Source organism: Nelumbo lutea, chromosome 1 (genome assembly GCF_056320005.1).
Source record: "Nelumbo lutea isolate HS-2025 chromosome 1, American lotus-T2T, whole genome shotgun sequence".
NCBI classification, from domain to species: Eukaryota; Viridiplantae; Streptophyta; class Magnoliopsida; order Proteales; family Nelumbonaceae; genus Nelumbo; species Nelumbo lutea.
In genome coordinates this window covers 132,755,521-132,768,486 of record NC_142684.1, presented here as the reverse complement: position 1 = coordinate 132,768,486, position 12,966 = coordinate 132,755,521, and positions in this window count along the sequence as shown.

The following is a 12,966-nucleotide window of genomic DNA, read 5'->3' as shown; positions in this document are numbered from 1 at the left end:
ATGTACTCCCGTGCTTTAGAAAATGATAGAGATTTCTTCCTTCAATTGGGCTTTGAAATCTTGATCAAAAGAATGATTCTACCAAACTGCTTCATGAAACTTGGGGATTTAGATTTGAGTTGAAACTATGGATCGGGTGATGTGCTCCCACTCTTGTTTGTCATTCAAGAGTGTTGTTGTTTTACTCTCAAGAATATGGTGTGTGCTTCCTTCTTTCTAAATTCCAAGAGCCTTCTCACTTTACTTAGTTTCTCCTGGACTTCAAAAGTCCCCTCCCTCCTAATGGGAACCCCTATTTGTAGATTTCTTAGTTTAATCTCTCAATCCCCTTAATTAAGGTTTTGATTAGCTCTCCTTACCTTTTTTTAGAGATGAATGGTTATAAGTACTAGCATTCTTGGAGAGAACAATTTATCATCCATTATTCTCTCTTCAATCATTAGCTAATTTCCATCTATGCCAAGATATGCCTTGATTGTCTAGAGATTTGATTGGCTCTAGTGACTTTTCATAAATGAGCGAATTGGCAATTTATCATTTGTAGAGAGAATGATTTTTAATAAATTATTCTCTTTAATTTTTTACTAGATTTCCATCTTTAGGACTTGAGATGGGTTCTAGTTGGATTATTTTCATAAGTCAATAAGACTTGTAATTCAAATGAGTTTGAATTTGAATTCAAGTTTGACTTCAAAGTGGGTCCTACATGGACCCTTCTGCCATGCTAATGGATTTGTAATAGGAAAGCCCAAATGTTAGGCCCATGCACATATTTGAGAGTATGGGGTATGGTCTAAATAGAAGGACCTATATTGAGGCCCATGGGCAAATTTGAGTTTATGGGGGTAGTATCCATTTAGAAGCTCATGAAAATTTTAATGTCGACACCAATTTAATATAGATTCGTTCCAACCCAAACTTACTCTATTGGATCAGATATTGGTCCAGTATTTTTATCTTCTATCAATGGATTGAATATTGGTCCAATCTGACCCAATTTAATATAAATCCATTACGGATGGACCAAGTCCAATCTAATTGAATAAATACTTTGGACCATCAAGTCTGTACTGCTCCAATTCATTATATCTTAGTGTTACATCCAATCCATCCAAATCGATTTTGATTTGAACAGGTCCAATTCTAGCTTATTTGGTTACTGTTGTAGCAAAGTTTTAATTTGAAACCCATTGTGTATCTATGGAATTGGGATATGTTTTGTCCTCACACTAACCTCACAATCACATCCCACCATGTATCAGGAACATCTCATGTATAATGACATACAAGTATAGGGTCAAATGATTGAAATTGTAGAATTAGTTTTGAAAGCTGAACCAGAGATCAAACCAAAAGACGGTATTGGTTTTGGTTTATCATCATAATAAAGGTGAAACATTAGCTGAAGTACTTCCCTTCTTGGAAAGTACCAGATACTCCTGAAAAATTTTACGCGCAGTTGGTGATCCAGAAACAAATGTAGCCACAACCGTATCAATATACTACGGGTTCTCAATTGATCAAAGCGACCGAACATACTAAGTTGGATTATTTTTCTTTCTGTATATTTGGTCCCAAGACTAGTACTACTATGTGGGGGCCTACCTTTAATTGGACCGTTCATCATGTAAGATATATATTATATACTCGACATTACAGCCACACATAGCGAACATCTTCCATGAATGCAATTACCAGCCATAAATCCTAAGGTTCCGTTTTAGGTAAGTTATTTATTCGGGTAAATGCAATTATTTGGATAAATTTTTCCTGTGAAACACTTATCCGAGTAAGTGTATTTACCCATGTTCTTTTATTTCTCATGTAAATAAGGCAATGACCATTTTAGTCATAAAAATCCATTATTAAAAAGGGAATTTTTGTCCTATTCAAGTATTTGCAACTTTTCTCTTATGTGGAAAAGTTATTTACCCACATAAAAGAACATGAGATTCTTGGTCAATGGGAAAAAAAATCCTATTGACCAACTTTACCCTCCTCTAAGCGGGCATAGCCTTGGCCTAGTTCCATCTAACTTTTCACTGAGATCAGATTTAGTGAGGATGAAATTCAGATTCCCTTTCACCCACACCTTCTGTGTTTGGAAAGGCTGATTAGGAGTTTTGTGAGACTTTGGACTGGGGCATGTATGCAGTTGGAGCTAGGGGTGGATTCGAGCCGAGCCAAGTCGAATAGTACAAGGCTCGAGCTCGGTTTGAGATAGAACATTGCCTCATGAGCCAAGCTCTATTAGGCTCGAGCTCGGCTCGTTGCCACCCCTAGTTGGAGCATTGAACGGTTGAGTCGGGAACTACTTGCCAAAATAGGTATGAGTGCAACTTGGATGGGCTTGGGTTGGAATTTTGTCAAAATATGGATGGACCCAGTCACCCAGCCCAGAAATGATGTGTAAAATCCTAAAATCGGGTTTCCAACTTGCAATCCTAAAATTAGGTTTTTCATTGCCTGATTCTTAAAAATGCTGGCTTGGTCAAATATACCCCAAATGCATGTGTTAGTATTTGTATTATTTTAGGCCCTGTTTGATTCTCAGGAATAGGGTCTGGAATTGGAATGGGCTATTTCGATTCTAGCTATTTGGTTGAGCGGAATCGGAATCCCATTCCCATTCCTATTGGAATGGCTTTCCCCCATTTGAGGGAATAGCCAATCTCTGCCCATTTCTTGGTAATGAAATCCCATTCCTACTGATTTCAATTCCTATTGTCATTCCTATCTGAACCAAAAATAATATAGGAATAGAACATTCCGATTCAGATTCCGGTTGCAAACCAAACAAACCCTTATATTTTTAATATTTTTATTTGAATGAATATTGTAAAAGTTTGACCCAATGACAAAAATGGCATTATGTCCAGTCTGAATTTAACAAAATTGAAGAAAGAGATGGAATTCCAATAATAGTTTGAACGTAATAAAGGGAGGAAGGGCTCAATCAAGAGTCCAGATTTCTTACCCATGGCAATTCTATCCATATCTACTCACATAACATTGCAGCCATACATGAGAACATCTCATCCTCTTATATGTTGTTATGCGTGAGGAGATAATGTTTTGTGGGTAAGCGTGGATAGGAGATCCAGAGTCATCAATAACAGCCCATCCATCCCTACACTTCTAGGAATACTGGCGTGTGTATTTAATATTTATGAGTGGTTACGTAGAGTTTGTAACACAGCCTTGAGAACAGCAGATTCGGACTGGTTTCTTAATACATGTTGAGTATTTAAACTTAATTAATATTTTTCAATGTTCGATTATATATTTTAGCTATCAGAATTAAATTTATAATATATGGATTGAAGGAATAAAAAATGATTTAAGCACTTAGAATTTAATAATGTATATCGTACTAAATAGGATGGAATGATGAAACAAGATTCATGTGTAATCCGATGAAGCACAAAAAAAAAAAAAAAAACCTGGTTGAATGTTGAACCCATGAGTCCCATCGGTGACTGATAAGAAGATTGTAGATAACAAAAGTCATTATTTCTTTTTCTTATTGTTTTTAAAGGAAACATTTCATTTTAGTTTTTCTCTTTATAACCATCACCCGAAATGGATTCATTTCTGATTTCTTAATATAAAATGTAAGAGTTGTTTTAGAAATATTTCAGCACGATTATATTGTTTTTTCTGATATAGTAATTGTTTTTGTTTTGATAAACAAAATCAACTTGTCAAAAACCCCCTCAGAAGTCTAGAAATTAGGAAATATAACTTCATTCCAAATTTAAGTTTGGAAATGGCTATAAGAAATTCGTTGGCTTTCATATGGGTCTTTATATATGTATGGATAAATAGATGTAAAAATTTTTGTTACCGAAATATTTCCATCTCTTTTATATAAAGAAAAAAAAAATATTTTCCATCCCTTGTAATTTGTTTGGTAAACATGGCTTTAAAGGGTTTAAGTTTTAAGGCATACATCTCAAGCCAAGTCACATAAATTTTGCCTCAAGGATTAAATTTAATAACTTTAATCCATGTCAGAAAGAGGCATAAACCTTAAGTCTTAAGGCTGTGTTTGTTTGTGGTGCAAATACAAAACTACACGGATGGAGTTTAAGAACAGTCAAATCTGTCAGTGTAAGAAGCGAACTGGTTTTATGCTGAATTTACACTCATATATGTTTGGCAAAACGATGTGAAATGTAGAAGCAGGGTTCTAGCAATTGAAACCATTAGAGAGAGAGGGAAGAGAAGAGAAGAGAGAGAGAGATTGAAATGGTGATTGAAACCATGATGGAGTGTGTTTGGCAAAACCATGTAAAATGTAGAAGCAAGGTGCCGGCGATTGAAACCGTGGTAAAGTAAGAGAGAGAGAGAGAGGGGGAGAGATTGAAATCACAATTGAAACCACAATGAAGTGTGTTTGGCAAAATGATGTAAAACGTAGAAGTAGGGTGCTAGCGGTTGAAACCACAATGGAGAGAAAGAGAGATTGAAATGGCGATTGAAAGCATGTAAAACATAGAAGCAAGGTGCCAGCCATTGAAACCTTGGAAGTGGGTGTGTGTGTGTGAGAGAGAGAGATAGATAGATATATATAGAGAGAGAGATTGAAATCATGATTGAAACCACGACAAAGTGTGCTTTATAGAATGGTGTAAAACATAGAAGCAGGGTGCTAGCGATTGGAACCAGAGAGAGAGAGAGAGAGAGAGAGAGAGAGAGAGAGAGAGAGAGATTGAAACCACGATGGAGAAGCAGGGTGCTGACGAAGATTGAAACCACGACGGGGTTGAGATGGAGTAGTTTCAGGGGAGGAGAAGAGAGACATTATACTTTTTACACCAATGGAGAGCTCAATCGAGTATTTTTTATGTATTTTTCACAACGATTTTCTATGTAAAAACTTGTCTAAGAGCTCATTTACATCAAGAATCGTTTTCATTTTACATTCCTTGGAAACGGCTGCAAAAGTGGACTAGAGTGTAAAATCACGTCAAACCAGCTTTTACACCACACACAAATGCAGCCCAAGGCATGAGGTATAGTTTGAAGTGTAAAAAGGCATGAGCCTCAAGAACCAATGGTTGTTGAGTGATTATAGTTCAAAATATATAAAAGGGCATTTTGGTAAATATGGAGTAATTAAAAAGAGTAAAACAAAAGCCAATAGGGCAAATGAAGTTTAGTTTCTCTTAGTGGTTTAGTAGAGCTCAATGTGACATGGGCCAAGTCCAAGTTTGTTATTTTTGTCATCTATTTCCCTATTGGACTTATTTTCTTTTTATTATTTTTTTACTGCTTACATCAAATCAACCAAGTTGTTTCTTTTAAATTGTTGAATGATTAGAACTGTAATATCAATTATATGATTGTTCATTTGAATTTGGAATGTTGAAATGTAAAAGATTTATGATTGCTGGTTGATTGGTTATGGTTTTGTTAAATGCTAAAAGCCTAGGACTTATTGCTTAGGAACTTCTATTTTAAGGAGTTATTAAAACTTTCAATCATTCTAACATAGAAGCGAAAACATGGGATCAAGTCCCACCTTCGCCCATATTTGGGGGGGTTAAGGGTTTGGGGGAGGGCTACCCCCTGTTGGATTTTTAATCATAACTTAGAGGACCATTTATATCCAAGGTTAAAGACTAAGGCTTCATTGAGGCATAAGTCTTTAAAAAATGAGAAAAAATAAATAAATTAAAGTTTATAGAGGACAAATATAACATATGACATACTATCTTTTTTTTGGAAATGAACTACATAACAGGTCTTTGTTACTAACTTAAAATGATAGAAAGTATAAATGTCTACATAATATAGAAGTTTGGAGCAGTAAGTTCTAGGCCTTTAGCATTTAACCAATCAATTAATAATCGTAAACCTTTTACATTTCAAGTTAATTTTAATTTCAAAGTATTCAAAATTTTCAAATGACTAATAATAATGTTTTAGATTATCAAAAAAATCTTTATAATCAAAATTGTTTTCACTAATACTAATTGGATCATATGATGAATCATCCACATAATTGATATTACAATTCCCATTGTTCAACAATTTAGAAGAAAGGAAACAACTTGGTTTTCTTTATGTAAAAAAAAAATCAATAAAAGAAAACAAATCCATTTGGAAAAGAAATGGAAAAAATAACAAAAATTTCTTTAGAAAAATAACAAACTTGGGATGTTAGATTTTTGATCACCCGAAATTATAGAATAAGAAAAAAATAATCCACTTGATTTAGGAGGTGTCCGGCATCGTGCAATGTCCACGATATATTGTGTTTGAAAACATGCAACACTTAAATAGCTGTTCGGTTGGCCTGTGGTGTGGATGGATCCACACTATCTTGTGGATTGATCCACACCACGGGCCAAAATCTCCTCCACGGATTTTTCTCGTGTATCAAACCACGCAACCCTTCATTCATTGATCCTATGTTTCACCTATAAATTTTATTGTATGTAGCCTTTTTTTTTACTGTTGCAGTATCTCAATCACCGCTTGCCACTGCTTGCTTCTGGGCTTGCCGCTGCAACTTCGACCATTAGTGCTCACTTGCTTCTGCAACTTCAGCCTTGCTGCATCGAACTGCAAGTGGTAAGTGCTCCTTCTCCGGCTACCCGTGGCTTCTTTTTTTTTTTTTTTTTTCGTTTGACTTTTTCAGAACTTCAGATTTTGGTGTTCTGCTTTTCTGTTTTTCTTAACTTTTCCCGCCCCTCTCTGGACCAAAGATTGATACTCATGGAATAGTTATTACAATGAAAAAAATCATCATGATCTTGAATGAATCTCTGTTTTCTAATATTTATTATAAAAATAAAATAAAATAATTGGGTTGCTGACTTGGTAAAAAAATTTGAAAATGAAAAAAATGAAAAAAAAAATCTGCATGATCTTGAACGTGGTGTAACGAAATCCGTTGTTTGGACATATAAATTAAAACATGTTTTATGATTCGCCAGAATTTTGTTTTGGTGATCGTTGGAGATAAGCTCCTCAGTCGTCACATACTTATATTAGCTACTCGGAAAACCTGTGCATCTTTCTCTGAGACGCAAATTTTGTGTTGTTGGATCTAGGAGGTCGTTAATCACCTGAAAAACACAAGGAAAATCAGCATTTAAAATACAATGGACTTTGAAATATTAAAATAAATTAAAGTCCAAATAACAAAAATATACAAGGATATTAATACCACAGTTCCAGACGTAAACTATTAATAGTTCTCAAAATAATGCATGAATCACTTAAACCCAAAACATGGTAATAACAGTATGTGCACATAAACTTTGGAAAGGAATCAACAACATCCCAAAGACCTTATCTCAATACATACCAAGCATTCCATGTATTTACTACTGACCTCATTGTAGATTCCAATTCCAGGATCCCAAGTTTTATGCAATTGTTTTTCTTCAAACAAATAGTTTTTAATCTTCACAAAGCATTAAGCAGAAATAGTACTCTAAGAGTCAAGGGTCAATAGGGAATTCTTAGTTTGGGGATACAGGGGTTTTCATTGTAATATTATAGAATAAGATGTGACTGTACTGTCATCCTAATTCTGCTCCATGCCTTTCCCTACTATTCAGTTTTGTGGAAAGTTGGGTTTGTTGGAATTATTTTCTATCGAAATATCATTAGAAAAAACAAAAACAAAAATTCTAAGAGTCTGGGTTTATATAAATGGCCAGTAGCTGGAGGGGAAAAATATTACAGAACATACATAAACAAACAAAACAAAAATCATTTTAGCGACCAGATAAGTCTCATAGAAAGAAAAACAATTAGCCATATATACAAAGCACTAGGCTTAAAAGTTCCATATTGATAGCTGTAAAACCACCTAGAGAGAGAGTAGATGGAAAAATGATAAGAAATAGAAAGAAAAATGTGGGTCTCTTGGCATAAACGATGTACCTTATTAGTAAACTCCTTATTGTATATTACTTTTATATCTTATTCTTCTTTTCTCTTTCAGTCCTGTATGGACATTCTTGTAATTGTACATATCTTTTAATATATAAAATACTCTTTGACGTGGGGGACATTCATTCTTGACACCTCTAAGATGATTCTTGTTCTTTTCTCTATTCGGCCAAGAGTGTTGACATGGTATCAGAGTAGGTTGCTCTCTGATCTATTTTCTCGCACTCTCGAACCTTATTAGAAGCAGTAAACCTATCGTATTAGGGTTGTCTTGATCAACCCTTTTCTGTATTTTCTTCTTTGCGCAACCAGTAGGAGAGATTTCTTTAGATCTCTCTTGGGTGACATTGGTTTGAGGCCAAACTTCAGGTCTAATATCGCCTAGACCTGATCTATTCTCCCTACAAACAACATTTGATTTGGTTAAGTTTTCAAAGGAGTTCCGGTCTTCTTCTTGGGGCGGCAACACTGTACAATTTCCTTTTTTGGACTGCAACAACTTTGGACTTCAAATCTAGTGTCGCCTAGACCTGATCTATTCCACCTACAAACAACATCTAATTTGGTGAAGTTTTCAAAGGAGTTTTGATCTTCTTCTTGGGGTGGCAACACTTATAGTTTCCATTTTTGGACTGCAACCTTTTTTGGACTTCAGGCCTTCAACATCAGCCTGCGATTTAAGTTTTTCTCTCTAGATCGAAGGGTTCTCTCAAGCTCTCCTTAACCCTACACTCAATTTCTGGTTTGGAGTTTTTAAGGACTACCTCAATCAGCCTAAGATACCTCCTTGTTCGTGAAGAAGACGTCTGATGTGTTGGTAAATCACAGATTTCTCTCAATCGGCTGACTCAATCAACCTATAACCCTAGATCTGGTGTTGTCCTAGGGCTTTCTTGCCTCCCATTTATTTGATTCAGATTTCAGATTCATATTTGAAAGGCCTTAGACTCGACAATCTTAAAAATTTTCCGTTTTTGGACTGTCATCTTCTTGATTGATGAATTTGGTTGTATCTGATATCCATGTGCATGACTGTTGTTTTCTTACTGAAATGGCCTCCAATAGTAGCAATTCTTTTGTTAAAGGTGATTCTCCGGCGCCTAGTTCTTAGTAATATGTCTCCCTTTCAGAGGTTATTTGGTCATTCTCCAGATTTATCTATGATTCATGTCTTTGGATGTGTGTGCTTTGTTCATCTTCCCTCTCGTGAATGTTCTAAATTGTCTGCACAGTCTGTCATGTGTGCCTTTGTGGGTTATAGTCATGACCACAAATGATTTCTTTGTTATGATCTCTCTATTCGTCGCATTCGTATATAACGTAATGTTGTTTTCCTTGAGCACATTTCATTTTTTACTGGAATTGCTAGACTATCTACATCGTCTGTTTCTATTTTGCCAAACTTTGATTCATAGGATGCTCCACCTCCTTCTGTTGAGAAGGATTTTCTCTTCTTCTCTCGCAAGCGATTACGTGCTCCAGCCCCTGTGCCTGCGACTCTCCTTCCTCCTAGTTCAGATCATCATCCTATCATTGTTCCTATGTTCCTCACTCCTATTAGGAAGCTAATAGTAGACCTCATTGGAAGGAAGCCATGGATGTAGAGATTCATCCTTTACATGAGAATGACACTTGGGATCTTGTGTCTGCTCCTCTAGATGCATCCATTGTTGGGAGTCATTGGGTTTATAACATTAAGCTAAAGTCTGATGGATTTCTTGATCGATACAAGGCACGTTTAGTTGCCCAAGGATATAGTCAGGAGTATGGTATTGACTATGAAGAAACCTTTGATCCTATTGCAAAGATCACCACAATCTGTGTTCTTTTAGCAGTGTCTGCTACTTAGTCTTAGACCATATGCCAGGTTGATGTGAAGAATTCCTTTCTTCATGGTTAGTTGAAGGAGACGGTCTATATGAAGCCTCCTCCTGGATATTGCAGTGATCCTTTTAGTATGTCGCCTCAAAAAATCCCTATATGGTCTAAAACAAGCTCCCTGGGCATGGTTTTAACGCTTTCACGATATTATTGTTGTTGTTGGATATAACTAGAGTTCTTTTGATCACTCTTTATTTGTTAGGCGACGACCTCAGGGTATTACCATTCTCCTACTATATGTTGATGACAAGTTGTTGATTGGGAATAATGCTAAAGGCATTCGTGAATTAAAACTATTACTTCATAATTCCTTTCACATGAAGGACTTGAGACCTCTCACATATTTCCTGGGACTAGAAGTACTTCGTAGTGATCGAGGGTATTTTGTTTGTTAGTAGAAGTATGCCTCTGACCTTATTAAACTTGTTGGTTTTAATGATGAAAAGCATGTTGATACACCTATGGAGCTAAATCTTAAGCTATCTAAATGTGAAGGTCCATTACTTCCTGATGCTGCCTTATATCGCCAGCTTGTGGGGTCCCTCATTTATCTCACTATGACTCGGCCTGATATTTCTCATGCTGTCCAAGTTAGTCAATTTGTTCAATATGTAAGAAGCACAACTTCGCAGGGACTATTCTTCTCATCCTCCTCTCCTATTCAGTTGAGAGCATATGCTGATGTGGATTGGGCTGGTTGTCTAGACACTCGTAGGTCCACATCTGGGTGGTGTGCTTTTATGGGTGATTCACTCATCTCTTGGAAGTGTAAGAAACAACAAGCAGTCTCTAAGTCTTCCACTAAGTAGAGTATAGGGCCATGTCTTTGGTTTGCAGTGAGATTGTTTGGTTACAGTCTCTCTTTATGGATCTTGGCATTCAGGTTTCTACTCCTATTCCTCTCCATGCAAACAATACGAGTGCTATCAATATTTCATCTAACCCTGTCTTCCATGAGAGGACCAAGCACATCGAGGTGGACTGCCACTTTATTCGAGATGTCTTCACTACTGAGTCTATATCATTTCCTCATGTAGTTAGCCTCGAACATGTAGATTACTGATATCTTCACCAAAACTATGATTAGAGTTTGATATCTCTTTCTAATAGACAAACTGATGCTTATGTCGAGGCATTAGTTTGAGGGGGGGTGTGGAGATTTTATAACTTGATGTATCTTATTAGTATAGTCCATGTTGTATATTACTTTTACATCTTATTCTTCTTTTCTCTTTCAACCCTGTATGGGCATTCTTGTAATTGTTATATATCTTTTAATATATAAGAAACTCTTTGAGGTGGGGGTCATTCATTCTTAACACTTCTAAGATTATTCTTGTTCTTTTCTCTATTCGGCCAAGAGTGTTAACAAAACCAACAAGATAATTTAGTGAAGACAAACAGTTTATGCACATACTTCAACCTTCGAAACATGGTGGGCATCAATTTTACAAACTTCATAGATCCACTTACATCTTGGATTATGCTGAATACATCCTTGATGGCCAATGGTATAATACCTATAGAATTTTGATCTCCTTGTCAAATAAATAGGTAAAAGAGTAAAAAATAAGATATAAGAGCTCTGACTTCTTTTTTTATTGGCAACAACTACACATCTGAACCATTGACCCATACAGGGATAAGAGAAAAGGAGTTTTCATCTATAACTTTTGCCCATCTATCCGGATAATAACTAGTAACCAGCCTTTCTCCTTGTATTCTGCCCAACCAAGGAGAAAAAGCCTTATTTCCGGGAGAGTCAAATGCAACCTTAGAAACATTACTCAAGTTTATTTTTCAACTTATATGCATTATTATTCCAGTCAAAGTTCAGAAAGAATGTTGCAAAAAACACTTGATCTGAGATAATGAAATATGGAAACAAGTTTTCTAGTCAAGATGTTTAGGCTTTGTCTGGTTTGATAGAAAATAAGATAGAGATAAAGAAGTTAAGAACTTTGAGTGCATATCAGTACATGGTGGAGTGCAAGGGTGATGTGACTAGAGGATTAAACATGTGGCAACTTTAGAGGGTGGAGAGTTTGGATGATCAACTGCACCATCCACCCACATTGTAGAAATAGAGTTGGTCGTGCAGGGAAGCTACTAGGAAACCTTTTCCCAGGAGTCATCACTATTTGGATAATCTAATTCATAAAGGTGATATAGGGGCCCACTTAATGGATGGTTGGAAGCAATAAAAGGACACCTGAAAACCAGCATGAAGTGAAATCATTTGATACTAGCACTCTAGCATTCAAATTTGTAGATTCATCATATAAAATTATCATGGGTAGAAAAGAAAAAATTTAAATTTAGATAATTTCTTGAAGCTTGAAGGTAGCTGTTTCGATAAGCTTTTGCCTTTATGTTGAGCATTTGGTAAAATTTACTTTAGAAAACATTATAATCTGAAGTCAAAACACAAGCCCCAAGCCACAAAGCCTAAAATTGGGTCTTTATCCCGATTCTCATCCAAGCATAGCCTAATCTGCATATAGGCAAGCACTCAACAGGGGTGTGCAACTTCTGCGGGCTTGGATTGAAGATTTATTAAATGGACTCAGCCCAAAGGCCAAAACATGATCTTGTGATGGCAAAAAACGAAGAGTTTTTTGGTATTTAGGATTTGAGTTTATGGACACAGAACCTTCTATTCCTTACTCAAATCTTCAATCTTATACAATGGAAGTAATTCTAGCTAACACCATAAAAGCAGGAGCTGATTGGCTAATGACTTGATTTCTCACAAGGAAGTAATCCATCCACTGAAATGAATTTTTTCCATCCATTAATTGTTTAGATGTCAGAACTGAGAAGCCATAAGGCCAAAACATGATCTTGTGATGGCAAAAAGGAAGAATTTTTGGGTACTTAGGATTTGGGTTTATGAACACAGAATCTTTTATTCCTTACTCAGATCTTCAATCTTATACAACGGAAGTAATTCTAGCTAACACCATAAAAACAGGAGCTGATTGGCTAATGACTTGATTTCTCACAATGATTCCATCCACTGAAATGAATTCTTTCCATCCATTAACTGTTCAGAAGTCAGAACTCAGAAGCCATCACTGAACGTGTCCAATTTTTATGGTTATGTTTAGTATAAAACACTTTTTTTGTATTCTAAGTGTATAATTTCATACTAATAATTTGGGGTTTGTC